The 23,714-nt window shown below is 41.7% G+C and overlaps 1 pseudogene; it reads right to left on the reverse strand.

Annotated features, from left to right (window-relative positions):
- Positions 1-23,714, reverse strand: part of LOC101410659 (acyl-coenzyme A synthetase ACSM1, mitochondrial-like) — a 67,679-nt pseudogene that overhangs the window by 36,915 nt on the left and 7,050 nt on the right.

Below are 23,714 nucleotides of genomic sequence, written 5' to 3' on the forward strand. Positions count from 1 at the left end.
CCATCTATTGAATATGTCTTTCCCCCTCCCCTCAGGGTCCACGGTGACAACCACTCTTCATTGCTTGAAGGGCCATCTTCAGAGATACATGCAAAAATGTTGAGGGCTTGACATGCTTGACTGCCCTAACCCATTGTGGGTTACCATTTCTCTCAAGACATACAATTCCCTCTATTTGAGAACATCAGTCCTCCCCAAGATGTGGGTATATTTTCACACTCATTGTATGGGTCTCCATCCAATGATATAACCCACTGTCACAAAATAATGAGCACTCACACACTCCCTAGTGTGTCCTGTGTCAGATTCTCCCCTTCAAGCCTCTTAAATAGGTAACCTTCCTTATTATATTTTTGAAAAAGTTTTCTCAACATTATACTCTCAACCAAATACCTGACAATCTCCTATGCTCATATGTTCCCCCCACATTTCCCCCAATTTCTTGGACAATATTACCCATCCTCCAATCACTAACACCCCTCAATCCCACAAAGACCCACCCAAAGTTATCCCTATGCCCCATTTTTCCCTTCCCTGTACAAATACTTACATCCTGCTTATCATAGATTTCACCCATGTAGGTATCAGCTTGCAACCTTCCTATACCCCTCAAATTCCTTTAAGTTTATCATCCAGTCTCTAGCTCTCTGAAGCAGCTTGGTTTACTTATTTTATATCAGTGACGGCATGTAGTATCTGTCCTTCTAGGCCTGGGTTGCTTCACTCAACATAAGGTTCCCAAGATTCATCCATGTTATCATATGTGTTTGTAGTGTATTCATTCTTAAAGCTGAGCAGTATTCCAGTGTATGTATATACCACATTTTATTTATCCATTCATCTGTTGATGGGCACGTGGGTTGATTCCAACATTTGGCAATAGTGAACAATGCTGCTATGAACATTGGTGTGCATATATTGGTTTCCGACATTGTTTTCAGTTCTACTGGGTATATACCCAGCAGTGGAATTGCTGGGTCATATGGCAAATCTATAGCCAGTGTTTTGAGAAACCACCAAACTGTCCTCCGGAATGGCTGGATCCTTCTGCATTCCCACCAGAAGTGGATGAGAGTTCCCATTCCTCCACATCCTCTCCAGCATTTGTAGTCTTCTGATTTTGTCATAGCTGACAATCTTATGGGAGTAAGATGGTAGGTACCTCACTGTAGTTTTGATTTGCATTTCCCTGATAACTAGAGATTTGGAGTATTTTTTAATGTGCTTTTTGGCGATTTGTATTTCTTCTTTGGAGAAGTGTCTGTTTAAATCTTTTTCCCATTTTTAAATGGGCTGTTTGCCTTTTTATTTTCAAGATATAGGAGTTCTTCATATATGCAGGATATAAGTCTCCTATCAGATACATGGTTACCAAATACTTTCTCCCATTGTGTAGGCTCTCTTTTCACTTTCCTGACAAACTCCTTTGAGGTGCAGAAGGCTTTAATTTTGAGGAAGCCCCGTTTTTCTATTTGTTCTTTTGCTGCTTGTGCTTTTGGTGTCAAGTTTATGAAGCCATTTCCTATTACAAAGTCTTGTAGATGTTTCCCTACACTGCTTCCCAAAGTCCTTATGGTCTTGGTTCTTATATTTAGGTCTTTGATCCATCTTGAGTTGATTTTTGTATAAGGTGTGAGATGGTAATCCTCTTTCATTCTTTTACATATAGATATCCAGTTCTCCAGGCACCATTTGTTGAATAGACCATTCTCTCCCAGTTGAGACAGTTTGGTGGCTTTATCAAATATTATATGACTATATATATGAGGATCTACATCAGAACTCTCAATTCGGTTCTATTGGTCTATGTGTCTCTCCTTGTGCCAATATCATGCTGTTTTCACTACTGTAGCTTTGTAGTATGTTTTGAAGTCAGGTAGTGTGATTCCTCCAATTTCGTTTTGCTTTTTCAATATGTCTTTGGCTATTCAAGGCCTCTTTCCTTTCCAAGTAAATTTCATAGCTAGTTTTTCCAGTTACTTAAAATATGCTGTGTTGATTTTTATTGAGATTGCATTAAATGTGTAGATCAGTTTTGGTAGGATAGACATCTTAATAATATTTAATCTTCCTATCCATGAACAGGGAATATTCTTCCATTTATTTAGGTCTTCTTTGATTTCCTTGAACAGTGTTATGTAGTTCTCTGTGTATAACTTTTTACATCTTTAGTTAGATTTATTCCTAGGTATTCGATTTTTTTATTGACTATTGTAAATGGTATTTCTTTCTTGGTTTCCCCCTGAGCTGGCTCATTATTGGTGTACAGAAATGCTACTGATTTTTGCACATTGATCTTATAACCTGCGAATTTACTAAACTCATTTATGAGTTCTAGAAGCTTTGTTGTAGACCTCTCACAGTTTTCTATGTATAGGATCATGTCATCTGCAAATAATAAAATTTACACTTCTTCTTTTCCAATTTGAATGCTTTTTATATCTGGTTCTTGCCTCAGTGCTCAAGCAAGTACTTCTAAGACAATATTGAATAGAAGAGGTTATAGTGGGCATCCTTGTCATGTTCCTGATCTTAGAGGGAAAGATTTTAATTTCATCATTGTAAACAATGTTGGCTGTGGGTATTTCATATATACACTTTATCATGTTCAGAAAATTTCCTCATATTCCAATCTTTTGCAGTGTTTTTATCAAGAAAGGGTGCTGTATTTGTCAAATGCTTTTTCTGCATCTATAGATATAATCATGTGGTTTTTTCCTTCACTCTGTTTATATGGTGTATTACATTGATCGATTTTCTTGTGTTGAACCATCCTTGCATACCAGGAATGAATCCCACTGGTCATTGTGTATAATTTTGTTTAATGTGTTGTTGAATACAGTTAGCAAGTATTTTGTTGAGGACTTTTGCATCTAAGGTCATTAGAGAAATTGGACTGTAATTTTTCTTCTTGTGGTGTCTTTGTTTGGCTTTGGTACTAGGGTAATGTGGGCATCATAGAATGAGTTAGGAAATGTTCCTTCTGTTCCAATTTTTTGGGAGAGTTTCAGCAAGATTGGTGTTAGTTCTTTCTGGAATGTTTTGTAGAATTCACCTGTGAAGCCATCTGCCCTGTGCTCTTCTTAGTTGGGAGGTTTTCGGTGACTGATTTTATCTCTTGACTTGTGATTGGTTTGTTGAGATCATCAATTTCTCCTTTCATCAATATAGGCTGCTTATGTGTTTCTAGAAATTTGTCCATTTTTCCTCTGAATTGTCATTTTTGTTGGAATATAGTTTTTCAAAGTATCCTCTTATGATAGTCTTTATTTCTATGGGATCAGTGGTGATATCTCCTTTCTCATTTCTTATTTTGTTATTTGCATCATCATCTTTCTTTTTTTCTTTGTTAGTCTACCTAAGGGTTTGTCAGTTTAATTGATCTTCTCAAAGAACCAGCTTTTGGTCTTGTTTATCTTTTCAAGTGCTTTCTTATTTTTTATTTCATTTAGCTCTGCTCTTATCTTTGTTATTTCTTTCTTTCTTCTTCCTGTGAGGTTACTTTGTTGTTTTTTTACTAATTCCTCCAAATGTGCAGTTAGTTCTTCAATTTTTGCTCTTTCTTCTTTTTTGATGTATGAATTTATGGCTATAAATTTCCCTCTCAGTACTGCTTTTGCTGCATCCCATAAGTTTTGGTATGTTGTGTTATCATTTTCATTAGTTTCAAGGTAGTTATTAATTTCTTTTGAGATTTCCTCTTTGACCCACTCTCTTTCTAAGAGTGAGCTGTTTAATTTCCATATCTTGGTGTGAAATCTGGGCCTCTGGCCCTTGCAGATTTCCAGCTTCATTCCACTGTGGTCAGAGATATTATTTTGTATGATTTTGATCTTTCTGAATTCATTGAGCCTTTCTTCATTGCCTAGCACATATGCTATCTTGGAGAATGATCCATGTGCATTTGAGAAAAATGTTTATCCTGCTCTATTTGGGTGTAATGATCCATATATGTCTATTAGGTCCAGCTCCTCTAATATACTGTTCATAGTTTTTATTTCTTTTTTGATTCTCTTTTGAGATGTTCTGCCTAAAGTTGATAGTGGTGTATTAAGGTCCCCCACTAAACTGTTGAGGCATCTATTCTTTTAGTTAATTTTTCCAGTGTTTGCCTCACATATTTGGAGGCACCTTTGTTAGGAGCATAAATATTTATGATTGTTCATTCTTCTTGAAAGATTATCCCTTTCACTAATATGTAGTATCCATCATTGTCTCTCACAATTGTTTCACATTTAAAGTCTATTTTGTATGATATTAATATAGCTACTCCTGCCTTTTTTTGGTTATTGTTTGCTTGTAAGATTGTTTTCCAACCATTCACTTTCAACCTTCTTGAATCCCTGGGTCTAAGATGTGTTTCTTATATACAGCATATAGATGGGTCATTTTTCCTTATCCAATCTTCCAGTTTGAATCTTTTGACAGGTGAGTTTAATCCATTGACATTCAATGTTATTACTTTCAAGGAATTATTTATGTTAGCCATATTTTTATTGGACTTGTGCTTGTCATATTTTGTTTGTTTTCCTTCTCTTTTTGTCTTTTTTGTTGCTCTTACACTCTCCTCCAACTCTGCCTCTCTTGTTTTTCTCTCTTTCTTCCTGCAGAACTCCCTTTAGTATTTCTTGAAGGGCAAGGTTCTTGTTGGCATTCTCTTAATTTCTGTTTATCATTTTTGAATTCTAGTTTAGCTGGGTAGAGTATTCTTGGTTGGAAATTTTTTTATTTTAGTACCTTGACTATATCATACCACTGCCTTCTTGCCTCCATGGTTTCAGATGAGAAATCAGCACTTAATCTTATGGAGCCTCCTTCATATGTGATGGTTCTCTTTTCTCTTGCTGCTTTTAGAATTTTCTCTTTGTCTTGAGCATTGGGTAATTTGGCAAGTATATGTCTTGGGGTGGGCCTGTTGGGATTTATGGCGTTTGGGGTGCGTTGTGCTTCCTGGACATGTACATCTGTCTCTCTCAGTAGATTTGGGAAGTTTTCAGCCATCATTTCCTCCAACACCCTTTCTGTCCCCTTTCCTTTCTCTTTTCCTTCTGGGATACCTATAATGCATATGTTTGTGCATTTTGCATTGTCATTCAGGTCCCTAAGTCCCACCTGAATTTTTTCTTATCTTTTTATTGACTAGTTCTACCATCTGTTTTATTTCAGATGTACTATATTCCATGTCACTAATTCTGTCTTCTGCCTCTTCTAATCTGCTGCTATTTACTGAGAGTGCATTTTATTTTTGATTTCTTGAAATTTGGTGTTCATCACCATCATATCTGTTATCTTTTTTCATATGTCTACAATTTCCTTTCCCAGTGTTTTCTTCATATTGTTCATCTCTTCCTTTACTTCATTAAGTTGGTCTCTAATACATATTTTGAGATCGTTAATTACTTTTCCAATGTTCTGCTCCCCTTCCTCGTTTTTATTTTGTTCATTGGATTTGGCCATGTTTTCCTGATTATTGGTTTGGTTTGTGGTTTTTCGTTGCTTTCTGGCCATCATTTTATCTTGATGGGTTTAATCAGCTCCTTAGCTTCTTTGTCTAGTCTTGGGGATTAATTAGTTGTTGTTCATGCTTAAGTGTTATGTCTTCTCTTTGTCAGTTTGTTCTTCTTCCTCTATTTTCTTGTTGCTGTCTAAGTTCACTTTGAAAGAAAATATTAGGGCCAGGGAAAGCAAAATGAGTAAGAAAATGTGTAAAGTAGTATTGGTAATAAATGTTAACAGAGCAACAGTGTGAGATCTAGGAGAATGGATATTAGACTCATGTAAGTTGTGTAGAGTTTTAGCAGTAAGTAGAGTACCTATAATGAGACAATCAACTGAATATGGGGAGGAATATAGTATGAATTAAAAAGCCAGTTTTTTCATGAGAGAGGGAAAGAGAAAAGAAAGACAATAATATCAGAGTGGATAAAAGACAGAAAACAGAACAAAGGTATTAGAAATAAAAAATCAGACAATTTGGGGGCCAAAGAAAGGGAGGTAGAATGTAAGAGAAACAGTAGATGATGGAACATAGAAAGATGTGGGGGAAAGGGGATAGTGTAGGTGGCCAAAATCAATATACACAGGAAAGCAGAGATGGAAGATGAGGAAACACAGCAAGTATGCAGCACTCCCTGCATCACCTCTTGCAAGAATCTCCTCTGTCACCGTACCACCAAATCGACATCCAGACACCTCCTGCCCTGCAAACACCCAAAACAGCCCAGTCCAGCAGGACTCTGACCCTACTCAGCCACTTCTTTGCAGGAGAGATTATGAGTTGCACTCACTCAGATGCCATCTTGCCCCACCTCCTGATATAGAATTTTGATTGCTATTGTGTTGCATTCATTCACACAGATTGAATGTATTTTTGGAAATTTTACTAAGGATTTAAGTCAAGTGATTCATGGGTATATAGAACAAGACCTATGGTTCCCATTCAATGTATGTATTTTTTTTAATTTTCTATTACATATTGACCTATAAATCCATAAATTAAAATATTTTAGGAGGTACACTGAATTGAACCCAGGACCTCATACATGAAAAGCTAGTGGTCAACCAATGAGCTACATCTGGTCTCCAAATCCATAAGTTAAATTTTAACTAATAAAAAATATTTGATTTTTTGCCAAGTAAATAAATAACCCTATAGTTCATGTTTCAGATTATTATATGATGGATAATAAACAGCACCTATTTAATATACATAATTAGTTGATTTTGAACTATGTATACAAACCTGAAACCATCAACAATTAAGGTGGTATGCCTATCCAAAAAGCCCAAAAGTTTCCTCATGCTCCTTGTAAACCATCTTTCCATCCCCTCTTCCCACTACACCATCTTCCTCAAACACTGTTCTGCAGTTTTACAGAATTTTATGTAATGGAATCTTGGGGAGGTGCATATTATTTTTTTGCTCTGGATTCCGTAAGTCAGCATAATCATTTTGGGATTTATCTATCTTGCTTTGTGTATTCATAGTTTGTTCCTTTTCATTGGTTAGAATAATTCCTTTGAATGATGTACTACAGTTTATCCTTTACCTTGGAAAGAGCTAGGACAGGATTTAACCCTTTTTTCATGATCAGAACAAAGTACTTCTGTGAGGTTGTCCCAGTGTATATCTGCATTTTCCAATTCAAAGCTGAATTAGTTTGAAAAACAAAAAACAAAAAATAATTCTGATCGTGCTTAAAAATGTTCAAACACTTAAGCTTTTAATAACAATTATGTTTGAAAGTCTACTTCAGAAGAACTATCACTAGCTTGTGCTAGTTTGGTTTTGCTAAGGATTCATAATATTTTATCATGAAAATTTTCAAGCAGACAGCACTGCTAATTCATTAACATTTATCTAATGTTGACTTATCACATCTCTTCCAATTCATTCATCCATCCATTCATCCATGCATCCATCCATCTGTCCTTCATCTATCCATCTTAACTTTGGTGACTTCTTTCATTTTTAGGAGGTACCGGGTAATAAACCCAGAACCTTGTACCTGGGAAGCAGATGTTCAACCAGTCTTCACATCTTAAATTGCTACATTATTATCACTCCTGGTAAATATTCTGTCATTAACTAGAACTCTATGTTGGCAAAATTTTTTAACTTAAAATTTACATTGAATGATATACACAAAACTTACATAAACATTCACGGAGTTTTGACAAATACATATGACAGAGTAATCCAAACCCAGGTCAATATATAGACCATTCCTACCCCCCAAAATTGCCCTCACACTCTTACCCAGACAATCCCTGCCTGCATCAGAGATTCCTTTTGCTTGTTGTAGAATTTCAAATAAATAGACACTTACCATATATAATCTTTTGAATCTGTCTGACTTCTGCTCAGAATAATGTTTCTGAGATTCATTCATGTTGTAGCCAGGATCCTTAAATTCATCCCATCGCCTTTCTGAGTCATGTCTGTTGAATGAAAATGTCTGTTTAACTCACTGTCTTCAAGGAAGTATTGTCACAGCATCAAGTTTAAAAAAAAATACCATTACATTCTGAGCAGTCAAGACCAATTATCAAGGCCATTGGATACTTTACTTCATTCACAGCAGAGTGTAGGGAATTAAAAATCAAGAATCATAAATCTCATCTTAGTGTCATCTTCATTATCACCATAAGTTCTATTTAAGCTCTAAAAGTTGATTACTTCTGAATAAATTCATTTCTCAAATGCGATTTTATGATTCACTGCCTGATGCTTATGGCTCTGATAGATATCAACGTAGCCAAAGAACACTGTGCCCAGTCTGAGATACGGGTATGGGTAGGACCCATGGTGACCTGGAAATTGCTCTCTACTAAAGGAAACATACACAATGTACAACACTGCTTGGCCCATGGGCAACATGAGGTGCCAACTTCCAGTCTTTCTTGGAATCCTGAATCCATTGGAAATGTTGGAGGGGTGTCATTAGCTCTTGGAGGCTGGTTTAGGGTTTCTGTGGTTGATTCTTTGTGACTGCTACCTTATAATTTCATTGAGGCTCCTCATTGTTTTTCCAGCTGTCTGAATATCTGTCTGATGGTTTTCATCCTGATCCTGATTTTTACAGAATTCCTAGGAAGCCTATCATTATTGGTGCCTACTTGGGAATTTCATCATTGGCCATTTTCATCTGGAGCTCTGTGCTTCCCATGAGTATAACAAGTGCCTCATATGTGTGCTTGGGCTTTTAAATAAACTGCCAAGTCTGTAACCTCCTATTTATTTTGCTTTTAGATTACTAACATGAATACTAGTTTATGTTTGAAATGTAAGCTAATGGTATGAAACTATCTAATCTTTTAAATAAGAACTCGCTTCTGGGCAAGATGGTCACTGAGTGAACTTGCCTTGGTGGTCTGTCCCGGGAGGAGATGGCTGGGCGCAGCTGCAGGTTCTCCAGGGCGGGGCTTTTTGGGGATTTTTGCAGGGCATAGGTGCCTGGACATCAATTGGGTGGAGGGGTGACAGAGAGGATTGGTCTGGTGGATATAATTTGGGTTCTATTCCCCGCAGGTGAGACCCGCGCATGGGCTCCTCCCTGTTGGGGGTGGGGGGAACTGCGGTCCTGCCCGGCAGCTCCGCTTTTGGATGGGTCTAAGGTGCTGAGGAGTTTGCGAGTTCTGGGTGAGCTGTTGGCAGGTTGATGTGGCGGTCGCCTTTGCGGATCGATTTGGGAAGACAGACGGTGTTTTGTTGTGAAGCGGGAGAAACTTTGGATTGCGAATACAAACAATAGCGCTTCCGCCTGAAGCCCCGCCCCCAAAAGCCCGGCAGCCGAGCTCCAACCCAAATAGGCTGTAGGCAATAAAGAGACGTAAATGGAAAATTGTTTTAGGCTGCGGTAAGGGAGGGGGACACGTCTGGAAGCTGATTAGGGAATATTCTGCAAAGCTTGGGAATTCCGGTTTTGGAATATGTTTTCAGTGTCACAGGCCGGTTTTCGGATCTGTACTAGTAAAGTGGCTGTGGTGTAGAGGCGCCCTCTAGTGGCAGTGGTTTGGAATCACAGGACAGGAGCTGTCCAAAAGCTGAAGTGAGATATACCCACACTAATGAGCGCAGCTAAGTAAGTGAATTGCAGGGTTCAGTCATAATATAGAGTTTGCCGATCTGACTTCCCCCAAAGGGCTGACACCCAGCTGTGGGGATCCCTGAGGGCTGTGTTACACTGCAGGGCTCCCAGACTTCCTGTTGACCAGATTGGAGGTTGCCAGGCCTGAATTCCCTAAACTCTGGTGGCCCACACCGCAGAGACTCACACCTCTTGAGTCCTCAATATTTCAGACTTTCCATCCCTGAATCCATCACACACTGAGGTCCATCTGAGGTCCTTAAATGCCTGAGCCTTCAACGTTGGCATTTTTTTTCTTTATTGTTTCATTTTGTTTTGTTTTTATTTTCATTTTCACTTATTCTTTACTTTTTTCAATTCCCTGATTGCTAACACCACATTATCCCCTAGACTTCTCTCACAGCGTATCCCCCAAAGCCTTTTTTTACTCAGTTATTTAAGGTTTTTCTTTTGTGGTAGGTGCCGGGTAGTGGGTGTTTTAATTCTGGATCATGTATATCTGTTTTTTTTTCTTTCCCCTACCTGTTCCCCACCCTTTGCCCACCCTCTTTTCCTTTCTTCCTCTGTCGGTTATCCACTCTTGAAACTATTACCATTCTTTGCTCTTTACCTCTCTCACGAAAACAATAGCTTTTTAGCTCATACCATATTCCTCCCATATTCAATCATCTACCTCATAATAAGTACTCTACCTACTGCTATAACTCTACACAATTTACATGAATCTAACCTCCATCCTCCCAGATCTCAGATTCTTGCTTTCTTAACATATATCACCAATTCTACTTTACACTTTTCCCTTGCTTACACAATTGCCTTTCCCCAACACTAATACTTTCCTTTAAAGTGAACTTAACCAACAAAAAGAAATTAGAATAAGAAGAAAAAAGTGACAAAGAGAAGATATAACACCTATGCAAAAATAACAGCTAATTAACCTCCAAGAGTAGACAAAGAAGCTAAGGAACTGATTAAATCTGTCAAGATAAAGAGATGACCAGAAAGCAACAAAAATCTACAAACCAAACCAGTAATCAGGAAAACATGGCTGAATCCATTCAACAAACCAAAAATCATGAAGGGGAGCAAAACTTTGCACAAGCAATGAAAGATCTCAGAACATTTATCACCGACAAATTTGATGAAGTAATGAAAGAGGTTAACAACATGAAGACATCACTTGGAGGGGAAATTGCAGACATACGCAAAAAGATAACAGATATGATGGGAATGAACACCACAGTTCAAGAAATCAAAAATACACTTGCAGCAAATATCAGCAGACTAGAAGAGACAGAGCAGAGAATTAGTGGTGTGGAAGACAGTACATCAGAAATCAAACAGATACTAGAAGGGGTCAATAAGAAGATAGAAAAAATCCAGTTAGGACTTAGGGACCTGAATGACAATGCAAAACGCTCAAACATACGTATTATAGGCATTCCAGAAGGTGAAGAGAAGGGAAAGGGGTCAGAAGGAATGTTGCAGGAAATAATGGCTGAAAACTTCCCAAATCTACTGAAAGAGACAGATGTGCATATCCAAGAAGCACAGCACACTCCACTAGTCATAAACCCCAACAGGCCCACCCCAGGACATATACTTGTCAAATTATCCAATGCACAAGACAAAGAGAAAATCCTAAAAGCAGCAAGAGAAAAGAAAACCATCACATACAAGGGAAGCTCAATTAGATTAAATGCTGATTTCTCATCTGAAACCATGGAGGCAAGAAGGCAGTGGTAAGATATAGTCAAGGTACTAAAGGAAAAAAATTTCCAACCAAGAATATTCTATCCAGCTAAACTAGCATTCAAACATGATGGAGAGTTCAAAATATTCACAGACAAACAGAAACTGAAAGAGTATATCAACAAGAAACCTCCCCTTCAAGAAATGCTAAAGAGAGTTCTCCAAGAAGAAAGGAAAAAACAGGAAAGGCAGAGTTGGAGGAGAGTATAAGAACAACAACAACAACAAAAAAGACAAAAAAAATACAAACAAAATATGACAAACACAAATCCAATCAAAATATGGCTAACACAAATAATTCCTTGAAAGTAATAACAATGAATGTCAACGGATTAAACTCGCCTATCAAAAGATTCAGACTGGGACATTGGATAAGGAAATATGACCCATCTGTATGCTGTCTACAAGAGACACATCTTAGACCCAGAGATGCATGGAGATTGAAAGTGAATGGCTGGAAAATAATCATACAAGCTAACAATAACCAAAAAAAGGCAGGAGTAGCTATATTAATATCAGACAAAATAGACTTTAAATGTGAAACAATTGTGAGAGACAAAGAAGGATACTACATTTTAGTGAAAGGGAAAATCTGTCAAGAAGATCGAACAATCATAAATATTTATGCCCCTAACAAGGGTGCCTCTAAATATGTGAGGCAACGCTGGAAAAACTAAGTGAAACAATAGATACATCTACAATTATAGTGGGGGATTTTAATACACCACTATCAACTCTGGACAGAACATCTCAAAAGAGAATCACCAAAGAAACAAAACATCTGAACAGTATATTAGAGGAGCTGGATCTAATAGACATATATAGATCGCTACACCCAAACACAGCAGGATATACATTCTTCTCAAGCGCACATGGATCATTCTCCAAGATAGATCATATGCTGGGCCACAAAGAAAGGCTGAATGAATTCAGAAAGATTGAAATCATACAAAACAATATCTCTGACCACAGTGGAGTCAAGCTGGAAATTTGCAAGGGACAGAGGCCCAGATTTCACACCACAATTTGGAAATTAAACAGCACACTCTTAGAAAAACAGTGGGTCAAAGAGGAAATCTCAAAAGAAATCAATGACTACCTTGAATCAAATGATAATGATAACACAACATACCAAAATTTATGGGATGCAGCAAAAGCAGTACTGAGAGGAAAATTTATACCCATAAATTCATATATCAAAAAAGAAGAAAGAGCAAAAATTGAAGAACTAACTGCACATTTGAAGGAATTAGAAAAACAACAACAAAGTAACCCAACAGGAAGAAGAAGGAAGGAAATAACAAAGATAAGAGCAGAACTAAATGGAATAGAAAATAAGAAAGCACTTGAAAAGTTAAACAAGACCAAGAGCTGGTTTTTTGAGAAGATCAACAAAATTGACCAATCTTTAGCGAGACTAACAAAGAAAAAAACAGAGAAGATGCAAATACATAAAATAAGAAATGAGAAAGGCAATATCACCACTGACCCCACAGAAATGAAGACTATCATAAGAGGATACTTGGAAAAACTATATTCCAACAAAAATGACAATTTAGAGGAAATGGACAAATTCCTAGAAACACTTAAGCAGCCCATATTGATGAAAGAAGAAATTGATGATCTTAACAAACCAATCACAAGCAGAGAGATAGAATCAGTTATTAAAAATCTCCCAACTAAGAAGAGCCCAGGGCCAGATGGCTTCACAGGTGAATTCTACAAAACATTCCGGAAAGAACTAACACCAATACTGCTGAAACTATTCCAAAAAATCGAAACAGAAAGAACATTACCCAACTCCTTCTATGATGCCAACATTACCCTAGTACCAAAGCCAAACAAAGACATCACAAGAAAGTAAAATTACAGACCAATTTCTCTAATGAACCTAGACGCAAAAATACTTAACAAAATACTTGCTAATCGTATTCAACAACACATTAAACGAATTATACACCACGACCAAGTGGGATTCATCCCAGGTATGCAAGGATGGTTCAACATAAGAAAATCAATCAACGTAACACACCATATAAACAGATTGAAGGAAAAAAATCACATGATTATATCTATTGATGCAGAAAAAGCATTTGACAAAATACAGCACCCTTTCTTGATAAAAACACTCCAAAAGATTGGAAGACAAGGAAATTTTTTGAACATGATAAAGAGTATATATGAAAAACCTAAAGCCAACATTGTTTACAATGGAGAAATCCTAGACTCCTTCCCTCTAAACTCAGGAACAAGAAAAGGATGCCCACTGTCTCCGCTCCTATTTAACATTGTCTTAGAAGTACTTGCTTGAGCACTGAGGCAAGAACCAGAAATAAAAGGCATTCAAATTGGAAAGGAAGAAGTCAAAATTTCATTATTTGCAGATGACATGATCCTATACATAGAAAACCCTGAGAGATCTACAACGAAGATTCTAGAACTCATAAATGAATTTAGTAAAGTCGCAGGTTATAAGATCAATGCACAAAAATCAGTAGCATTTCTGTACACCAATAATGAGCAAGATCAGGAAGAAATCGAGAAACAAATACCATTCACAATAGTAAATGAAAAAATCAAATACTTAGGAATAAATTTAACTAAAGAGGTAAAGAACTTATACACCGAGAACTATACAAGATTGTTCAAGGAAATCAAAGAAGACCTAAATAAATGGAAGACTATTCCTTGTTCATGGATAGGAAGACTGAACATTATTAAGATGTCTATCCTACCAAAACTGATCTACACATTCAATGCAATCCCAATAAAAATCAACACAGCCTTCTTTAAGGAACTAGAAAAACTAACTATGAAATTTATTTGGAAAGGAAAGAGATCCCAAATAGCCAAAGACATACTGAAAAAGAAAAATGAAATTGTAGGAATCACACTACCTGACTTCAAAACATACTACAAAGCTACGGTGGTGAAAACAGCATGGTATTGGCATAAGGAGAGAAACATAGACCAATAGAACCGAATTGAGAGTTCTGATGTAGATCCTCATATATATAGCATACAAACACAAGAGAGGGTCAGGTGTTGGTGGAGAGTAAAATGCCGAGAAAATCATATCAAAATATAATAAAGAGGGTTACCTGTTTAAAATGCTCAGAGGGGAGGGTCTGATGCAGGACGGGCTCCTGGGGAATGTCTAAATGCTCATTCTGCCAGAGTGGGTGACACCATGGGGTAGAAACCCAAGTAGTGAGAGTGGGGGTGGACCCACATCCTGGGGAGGACTAATGCCATCAAATAGAGGGAACTGTATCCCTCAAGAGAAAGGGTGGCTCCAGGGCATTGGGGCAGTTGAGCAAGTTAGGCCCTGAACACTATTCCATCTATTTCTGGAAGTGGCTCCTCAGGAAACGGAGGTTGGCTGTCACTGTGGGCACCAAGGTGGAAGGGAAAATGGACATTAAATGTGTGGAACCAAGGTAAATGGGGGGTAAGAGAGGTGTTTTGCGATAGTACACAAGGATGGATATAAAACATGTAATATTACACCATAACATATAGGAGATGACAGACTGATAATGTAAACCATAACGTAAAACATAGGATAACTAAGAATGTAAAAAACTGTGTATCCTAAAGTATGCACCACAATGTAAGCACAGATGTCACCTTGTTAGAAAGCTATTGTCTCAGACTCTGTACATCACGTTAAGTAAATATGATGTGAATAGGGTGTAAGAGTATTGCTGTGGAAGGGAAAAGGTTTTGTGGTGGATGTATGGGAGTGCTGTATATTACATATATGCATTGCTGTGGTCTAGGACTCCTGTGAAGAGAAGCTCAATAATTAGGGAAAAAAAAAAAAGAAAAGAAAAGTGCGGCGGCTTGCTCGGTCGGTAGAGGTGGGGTCTGGCTGCGGACGAGGGGTCGGTCCAGCTCTGGACGAGGGGTCGGTCCCGCTTGGGACGAGGGGTCGGTCCCACTTGGGACGAGGGGTCGGTCCGGCAGCAGATGAGGGATCGGTCTCACAAGGGGTTGCGCGGTTCGGCTGACAGGGTCGCCCGGCGAAGCCGGCGATGAAGGGGTCGCCCGGAGAAGCCGGCGACGAAGGGGTCGCCCGGAGAAGCCGGCAATGAAGGGGTCGCCCGGAGAAGCAGGCAACGAACTGGGGACAAGGGAGGCCAGGCCCTTGTCGGGGGCTCTCAGGACTGGAGGGCGCACGGCAGAAGAACTACCGCGGAGACAAGGTAAACACGCAAGTCCACTTTACTGAGGGAGAGGCAACAGTTTTATAGGGGCTGGGGAAGGCTGATTGGTCGAAGCCACGCCCTGTTCTGATTGGTTGCCGGCGAAAGGTCAGTGGGCGGTACTGGACGGAGGAGGGGTGGTGGTTAGGGATTGGCTGTCGCTGTTGCTGGGGGAAGGGGCAGGGTTTAGGGATTGGTGGCTGCTGTTGCTGGGGTGGAGGGCAGACTTGAGTTTCCCGTCCACACCTGGCTGTTGCAGCTGTTGGGGGAGGGGAAAAGGGCGGGCTGGATTTTTCCGCCCACGCCTGGCTGTTGCTGCTGTCGGGGGAGGGGAAAAGGGCGGGCTGGATTTTTCCGCCCACACCTGGCTGTTGCTGCTGTCGGGGGAGGGGAAAAGGGCAGACTGGAATTTTCCGCCCTGCGCCTGCGCAGGGAGAAAGAAGAAGAAGGGTGCTGCCCCACAGGCATCGGGTGGCGCCATCCGGGAGGAGGGGCAGCCGCGGAAGCATGGCTGCCGAGAAGGGGAGACCCGAGGGCACTCTGCGCCCATGCCGAGCTCCCTTCAGGGGTGGCGGTGAGTCCGACCAGCCACCCTATTATGGGGGCAGCAGCTTGGCCTACCGTGGCTGCTCCCCCGCCAGGCCAGCAAACCACACTTCAGCCCGACTGGTGACCGCATTTCCCCCTTCTTTTCAAATATGGGCCAGGATGGCAGCAGCAACAAGTAGCCGAGGCCCAAGAGGCAGTAAGCAATGAGGGAAGTGGGGCTGAAGAGGGAGGTGAGTATGACAGGGATATAAATGTACAATTTAGGGGGCGGTATCTTGCCATTGCAAGCAAGGGTGGCCAATGTCCAATTCTTGTTGATCTCGGTGGCTATAAGGTCCATCTGCTGTTAAAAGTCCCAAATGACAGCACGTTACAGGTAGTTGATCTCTTCTTGGTGGCGAAGAGCGGTAGAGGCAGACTGTATGATGGTCTGGAGGATCGCAGCGGTGAGGACAAGTTGCGTCAGGGCACCAGCGACGGTGGTGGCGGCAGCGTTGGGAGTGGTGGAGACGTAGGCGAGGACAATAAGAAGGCCAAAGTCTTCACGGGCGCTAGAGAGGCCGATGTTAATGGGGCGGGCCGACATGGGGCAGCCCAATCTGCAACGCAGTAGGGGTTCAAGCGAAAAAAGGAGGGGGGCGGGGGACGAGAAAGGACGCTTTGGATGGCTGAGAAGAGGAGTGAGGTCGAGACAGGAGGAAGCTCCGCAGAAGTATGGGGAGCTGTTAAAAGCAGAAATGTTATTAGATGCTAGAAAGCAGGCCGCAGGCCGGGGAAAGCAGGTTGCGGGCCGTTTCGCGGGGCTGGAGCTACTTGAGAGCGATGGCGGCATGGGGGGCCGTGGTTACAATCTTCTGGGGTGGTAGCGGCTAGACAGATGGTGGAAAATATTATCAAGAAAGCAAAGGTTATGAGGAAGAAATAGAGTATTAAAGTCTGTGGGGGAAGTGAGAAGATCATTTAGAGAATAGGGTTGAGAATGGTATGTTTAAGACAGAAGCTTTGTGGTTTGGAGGAGACTGCTTTATAAATGAAGGAGAATGAGGGCAGTAAATATAGTAACGATAGATAGGAAGATGACAGTGAGGAGGAGTCTTTGTTTAAGGTTCCAATCGTCCGGTGCAACAGTGGCTAGGCCGATAGCGAGGGGTGTTGCTAAATAGACAATGGCTGCAAAGACAAAATCATCTTCTGTTTCCTCAAAAATAGCTTTTCTTTAAATACTTAGTAGCATGCAATATTAGAAACCGTTTCCTAAAAGCAAGTTGGTAGGGGAGCTTGGTTGCTGTTAATCTTTCCTGTTATAAAATTACCTTTTATTATTATTATCATCAATTCAGTTTTATATATATATATTTAAGAATGACCTTTTGGAATTAGCCATTTAATACCTTAATGTAAGCTATTGAAGATAAATTTTATCTTTACAGAACACATTCCCTTACATAAAGTTATCACAATACCTTTTACACTTGCCGCATGCAAATTAAATTTCAAGAGTTTATGAAAAATTAGCCATCTTACTTTAGGACAAAATACGTCTTTTTGCAAAACTTATTACATTTCCGTTAGCATTTTTACAAACTTTTAACCTTTTTAATATTCATATAAGTTTTACATTCTTTATATTATCCTGTGAAGAAAAATAAGTTATTCATTTTAATCTAGGCAAGAACAACTTTTTATGAAGACGTACAGTTAATTTTGTTAATTAAGACTTACAATTTTTTTTTAATTGTAGATATCTTATTAACATTTAAACTTATGTATTAATATAATAAACTTAAGTATTAATATAAGCGCTTATTTAATCTTTGGCCATTTGAATAGAGCTCTTTTAAAGATTTCTTGTAATTTATATTTACCATCCGGAGGTATCACAATATACGTTGACATTGAACGAACAGACAGACAAACACAGAACAATTACAACACATTAACAGAAATATATAATTTATTTACAGTTGACTCATAATTCTTACTTTCTTGGTATAGCTGCCTTTAAATCTTTTTTTATATAGCATATCATAGATTATACCCTTCAAGATTTCTTGTGGACTTCATGTTGCCTGTAATAAGCCAGGAGGGAATCTTTTACCTTCCTGCTCCACAGCAAAAGTGACCCTATCTATAAGGCGAGTATAGGTGTCCGGGTCCCAAAGCTGACACGTGGTAAGCCACGGATTAAAGGGGAGAAGAAGGTCCCAATATACTTGAAGCTGTTTAAAAGAGATCTTACACCGGTGAGCGTCTAGGAGACCGGCGAGGGCCCGAACTTGTGGGGCTTGCTTAGCAGATAGGATGTTACCCATTGCTAATGGCCTTTTGGAGCCGATAAGAAAAGGGGCCCTTACCTTGAGAGCGCGGCGATGGGAGCCGAGGTGCGCGGTAAGACGAGGGGTCGGAGCCGGTGGGGCTCCGACGGTGGTCGCGGGCCAAGAGAAGGCCCTGACGAGGGGAGGGCGGGACGACGAGCAGTGGAGCAAGGCAAAGGGGAGCAAGCACAGAGGGGAGGAGGCAGAGGTGAAGGCAGGGGTGGAGGTGCTCAGGCACGCACTCCTGAGAGTTTTATTGGCGCCTCTTAATCATAGCGGGTCGGTATAAGCCCCCGACATGGAAGGAGAAAGCCATCCAGCAATTCTCCCAGACCGCCGTGGATCATATGAGGTCACCAAGGTTCAGGAGCAGCAATGCAGAGCGAAAAGATAGGGGTGAGAAGAGAGGAGAGCGTAGGGCTATGGTAGGGTTACTTCAGACGTGCAAGCGTGTGCTCCCGAGAAATCCAAGGCTCCTCTTAATCATAGCGGGTCGGTATAAGCCCCCGACATGGAAGGAGAAAGCCATCCAGCGATTCTCCCAGACCGCCGTGGATCCTATGAGGTAGCCAAGGCTCAGGTAGCAGCAATGTTGCACGAGAGAAGTCCCAAGGTGAGAAGAGAGGAGGGGGGGCTGCCAGGTTATGGAGTGAGGCTGTGGTGGGGTTGCCTTGCCCCACGTTGGGCGCCAACTGCGGCGGCTTGCTCGGTCGGTAGAGGTGGGGTCTGGCTGCGGACGGGGGGTCAGTCCAGCTCTGGACGAGGGGTCGGTCCCGCTTGGGACGAGGGGTCGGTCCCACTTGGGACAAGGGGTCGGTCCGGCAGCAGACGAGGGATCGGTCTCACAAGGGGTTGCGTGGTTCGGCTGACGGGGTCGCCCGGCGAAGCCGGCGACGAAGGGGTCGCCCGGAGAAGCAGGTGATGAAGGGGTCGCCCGGAGAAGCAGGCAACGAACTGGGGACAAGGGAGGCCAGGCCCTTGTCGGGGGCTCTCAGGACTGGAGGGCGCACGGCAGAAGAACTACCGCGGAGACAAGGTAAACACGCAAGTCCACTTTACTGAGGGAGAGGCAACAGTTTTATAGGGGCTGGGGAAGGCTGATTGGTCGAAGCCACGCCCTGTTCTGATTGGTTGCCGGCGAAAGGTCAGTGGGAGGTACTGAACGGGGGAGGGGTGGTGGTTAGGGATTGGCTGTCGCTGTTGCTGGGGGAAGGGGCAGGGTTTAGGGATTGGTGGCTGCTGTTGCTGGGGTGGAGGGCAGACTTGAGTTTCCCGTCCACGCCTGGCTGTTGCTGCTGTTGGGGGAGGGGAAAAGGGCGGGCTGGATTTTTCCGCCCACGCCTGGCTGTTGCTGCTGTCGGGGGAGGGGAAAAGGGCGGGCTGGATTTTTCCGCCCACACCTGGCTGTTGCTGCTGTCGGGGGAGGGGAAAAGGGCAGACTGGAATTTTCCGCCCTGCACCTGCGCAGGGAGAAAGAAGAAGAAGGGTGCTGCCCCACAGGCATCGGGTGGCGCCATCCGGGAGGAGGGGCAGCCGCGGAAGCATGGCTGCCGAGAAGGGGAGACCCGAGGGCACTCTGCGCCCATGCCGAGCTCCCTTCAGGGGTGGCGGTGAGTCCGACCAGCCACCCTATTATGGGGGCAGCAGCTTGGCCTACCGCGGCTGCTCCCCCGCCAGGCCAGCAAACCACACTTCAGCCCGACTGGTGACCGCAGAAAAGAAAAGAAAAAGATAGGATGTAGAATTTTTTCCAAGTCAACACGTATTCTTTATATAACCTTTAAACCCATCGCTATATGCTATTTCCTAGTAAGGGACCCTGGGCTTCAAATTTCGGGGAGTTCTGGATCACAGAGTGGTTCAACAATGGCAATGGAGGGATACTGGTATGGGATACCATTGACAGGTGATATATGGCTGACAGGGAGCTATACAGAACATATGTCCATGGTGCATGGTAATGTTTGGATATACTCATAGTGGCAACAATTAAAAACCACAGTAGGGGGGCTACTGGATTCCTGGCCAGTGGTGCTCTGTCGTGGTCCCTAGGGGAGCAGTGACAGTCTCCCAGGTGCAGTGGCGGGGACTGGGGGGAGTGGGGGTTCAACAGTGAGCCCCTGATGCTAATGACTATGCTTGTGAGCTGATGGGCCTGAAATAAGAGCAAGGCCTAGAGTAGCATTGTGCCTGAGAATTTCCTCCTGTCAGCCTTCATGTTACTCAAATGTGGCCAGTCTCAAAGCCAAACTCGGCATGTAAATGCAATGCCTTCCCCCCAGTGTGGGACATGACACCCAGGGATGAGCCTCCCTGGCACCGAGGGACCACTATCAACTACCAACTGATGATGCAACTGGAAAATGACCTTATACGGAAGGTCCAATGCAGATCAGCAGAATATCCCTGTCTACATAAAATAACATGACTTTAAAATGCTGTTTGACCTAATGTAAGGGGGAAATGGAAAGGAGAAATGAATTTATATGGCTACGAGTCTCTAAAAAAGAGTCTGGAGGCTGTCAGAAGAATTGCCCTTGTGCACAACTGAGCGGGGTCTGAGAGACAGATAGAGCAGATACAACCCCCAGGTATTGGTTCCTTTGAGGGCTAAAGAGACCCATGGGAGTTATGGTCATGGCCGATGGGGTTAACTACCAGGTCAGATGGTCCCTCTTTGGAAATGGTGTTTATGTGTGATGAATCTGGGCTCAGATGGGATCTCTCTTCATGCTAATGTGCTGGAGGTGCAGTTGGTGTTGGGGTTTGGGATATATTTGGGGGATTTGAATCTCTGGACTGACAGTGTGATGGCCAGGTCCTGAGCCTCAGCAGACTCCAGCACCTACAGTCTGATTCATTGGACTCACCACACTCAGCTAAGATGGAGTTGAAGAGGGACAACCACCACACCATGGAGCCTAGAGTGATTACAACTGAAAGTGGGAGGATTGCATCCAGCATCCATGTGGAATCTGAGCCTCCTCTTGACATAGAGGTGCAATGGACACAACCAATCCAGTGTCCACATAGAAAAGGTGGCATTGGATTGGGAAAAGTGGACATGGTGGCTGATGGGTATGGGGAAAGGCGGGAGGAGATGAGAAGTGGAGGCGTCTTTGGGACATGGAGCTGCCCTGGATGGTGCTTCAGGGGCAATCACCGGACATTGTAAATCCTCACAGGGCCCACTGGATGGAATGGGGGAGAGTATGGGCCATGATGTGGATCATTGACCATGAGGTGCAGAGGTGCCCAGGGATGTGCTTACCAAGTGCAATGGATGTGTCATGATGATGGGAATGAGTGTTGCTGGGGGGGGAGAGGTGGGGTGGGGGTGGTGGGGTTGAATGGGACTTCATGTATATATATTTTTTTAATGTAATATTATTACAAAGTCAATAAAAAATAAATAAAAAAAACACTAGGGCCAGCAAAACTGAAAAAATAAATAAATAAATAAGAACTCAGGCAGCGGACTTGGCCCAGTGGTTAGGGCATCTGTCTACAACATGGGAGGTCCGTGGTTCAAACCCTGGGCCTCCTTGACCCATGTGGAGCTGACCCATGTGCAGTGCTGATGGGCGCAAGGAGTGCTGTGCCATGCAGGGGTGTCCCCTGCATAGGGGAACTCCACACGCAAGGAGTGTACCCCATAAGGAGAGCTGCCCAGCACGAAAGAAAGTGCAGCCTGCCCAGAAATTGTGCCGCACACATGGAGAGCTGACACAACAAGATGATGCAGCAAAAAGAAGCACAGATTCCCGTGCCACTGACAACAGAAGCAGACAAAGAAGATGCAGCAAATAGACACAGAGAACAACCGGGGGGGGGAGGGGGGAAGGGGAGAAAAATAAAATAAAAAATAAGAACTCGGTGGACAAGACAACTACATAATCTTGATGAGAATACTTCAATTTATAAATCCTTTCTATCAAAATGAAGTAGTAATATTAAGCATTTTCTGTGCCCTTCATACAGTGTTAGTAGAATTGTGGACTACCCTGAAAAGCAGTTGAAAAATAGAGTGTGAGGCCTTTAAAATGTTCATATTCCTTTTATGCAGGATAAAATCCACATATGGTAATCAACCCTACTAAGTAAGAAACATGCATCAAAAGTCCTTGGAGGGTGACAATCGATAGCATAGTATTTACTGCAGTGAAATGTGGCAATAACCCTAATTATCCAAAGTCCAGAAATTGAATTTATCGATTCAGCCAATAGCCAGCTCTGACTTGTTGACCTAGATACTTTCTGGTGAATGATAGGGGCATGTCTTAATCCAAAGATTTTCCTTTTTCTTTCTTTTTTTAAGAGACTTTTTCAGCAACACAGATATGAATATCACTATGGCCATTTGATTTAACAAAAAATATTTTCAAGTAAATGATATGCATTGGCATATCTCTCATATAAATATGTGCAAATTTCATATTAAAGTCAATTAGACTGTGTTTGTTTGAAATAGTGTGGTCAGGTGTAGCTCAGTGATTGAGCACAGGATTCACAGATAGGAAGTCCTGGGTTCAATCCACTGTGACTCCTTACAAAAAAGAGTAATTAACAGATCTTTGGCTGAAGATAAGGGATTTAACTTAGTGTTCTTTTTCTGAAATTTATGAATTATCACAATTTAAACAGGTTATTCTATTTTTTCATATTTTAAGTAAATGAATAAGTTATTCTGGACTAAACAATTTTTGTAATTGCATTGAAATACATTTTGTCTTATCACGAACAAAAGATTTTTATTAGCAATATGTTTTGACATCATATTTAATTTTGATTTTCATTCTTCTAGGTAAAGCCTCAAATATATCAAGGTATGATTTTAGACTTATATTGTCTTCCTAATATTTTCTACATACTGGTGTTGATTTTGGTTCTAATTCAACAAGAAGGAAATATGGTGATTTCCGATGGCTGATTCATTGTTACCTCTCAAAATCTTACTATTCCTGGGCTGTCAGCCTGGATGACAGAATGGATGAAGGAGCCACTAGTGAGACAGGTGATGTGGAGGAGGAAAAGGTTTAGGATGATGTTGATGAGATGAGTCTGGAGTCTGCAGAGAGGTGTCTGGCACGACCTGGCTGTGGGAGCAAAATAAGATGATTATGATGGTACCTGTGCCTGTTGAGAAGTTAAAGCTCAGGCGTGTTCAGGACTTGCTAGGAAGACGTGTTTTCATAGAGGTTTATGCCAGATGCTATGCAATCCAGAGGGCCATTGATTCCAGACAGAATGTAGAGAATGAATCCAGTGTAAAATGGAGGTGATGAAATCTGTACATGCTT

This window comes from Dasypus novemcinctus, chromosome 25, assembly GCF_030445035.2.
Source record: "Dasypus novemcinctus isolate mDasNov1 chromosome 25, mDasNov1.1.hap2, whole genome shotgun sequence".
In the NCBI taxonomy this organism is placed as follows: domain Eukaryota; kingdom Metazoa; phylum Chordata; class Mammalia; order Cingulata; family Dasypodidae; genus Dasypus; species Dasypus novemcinctus.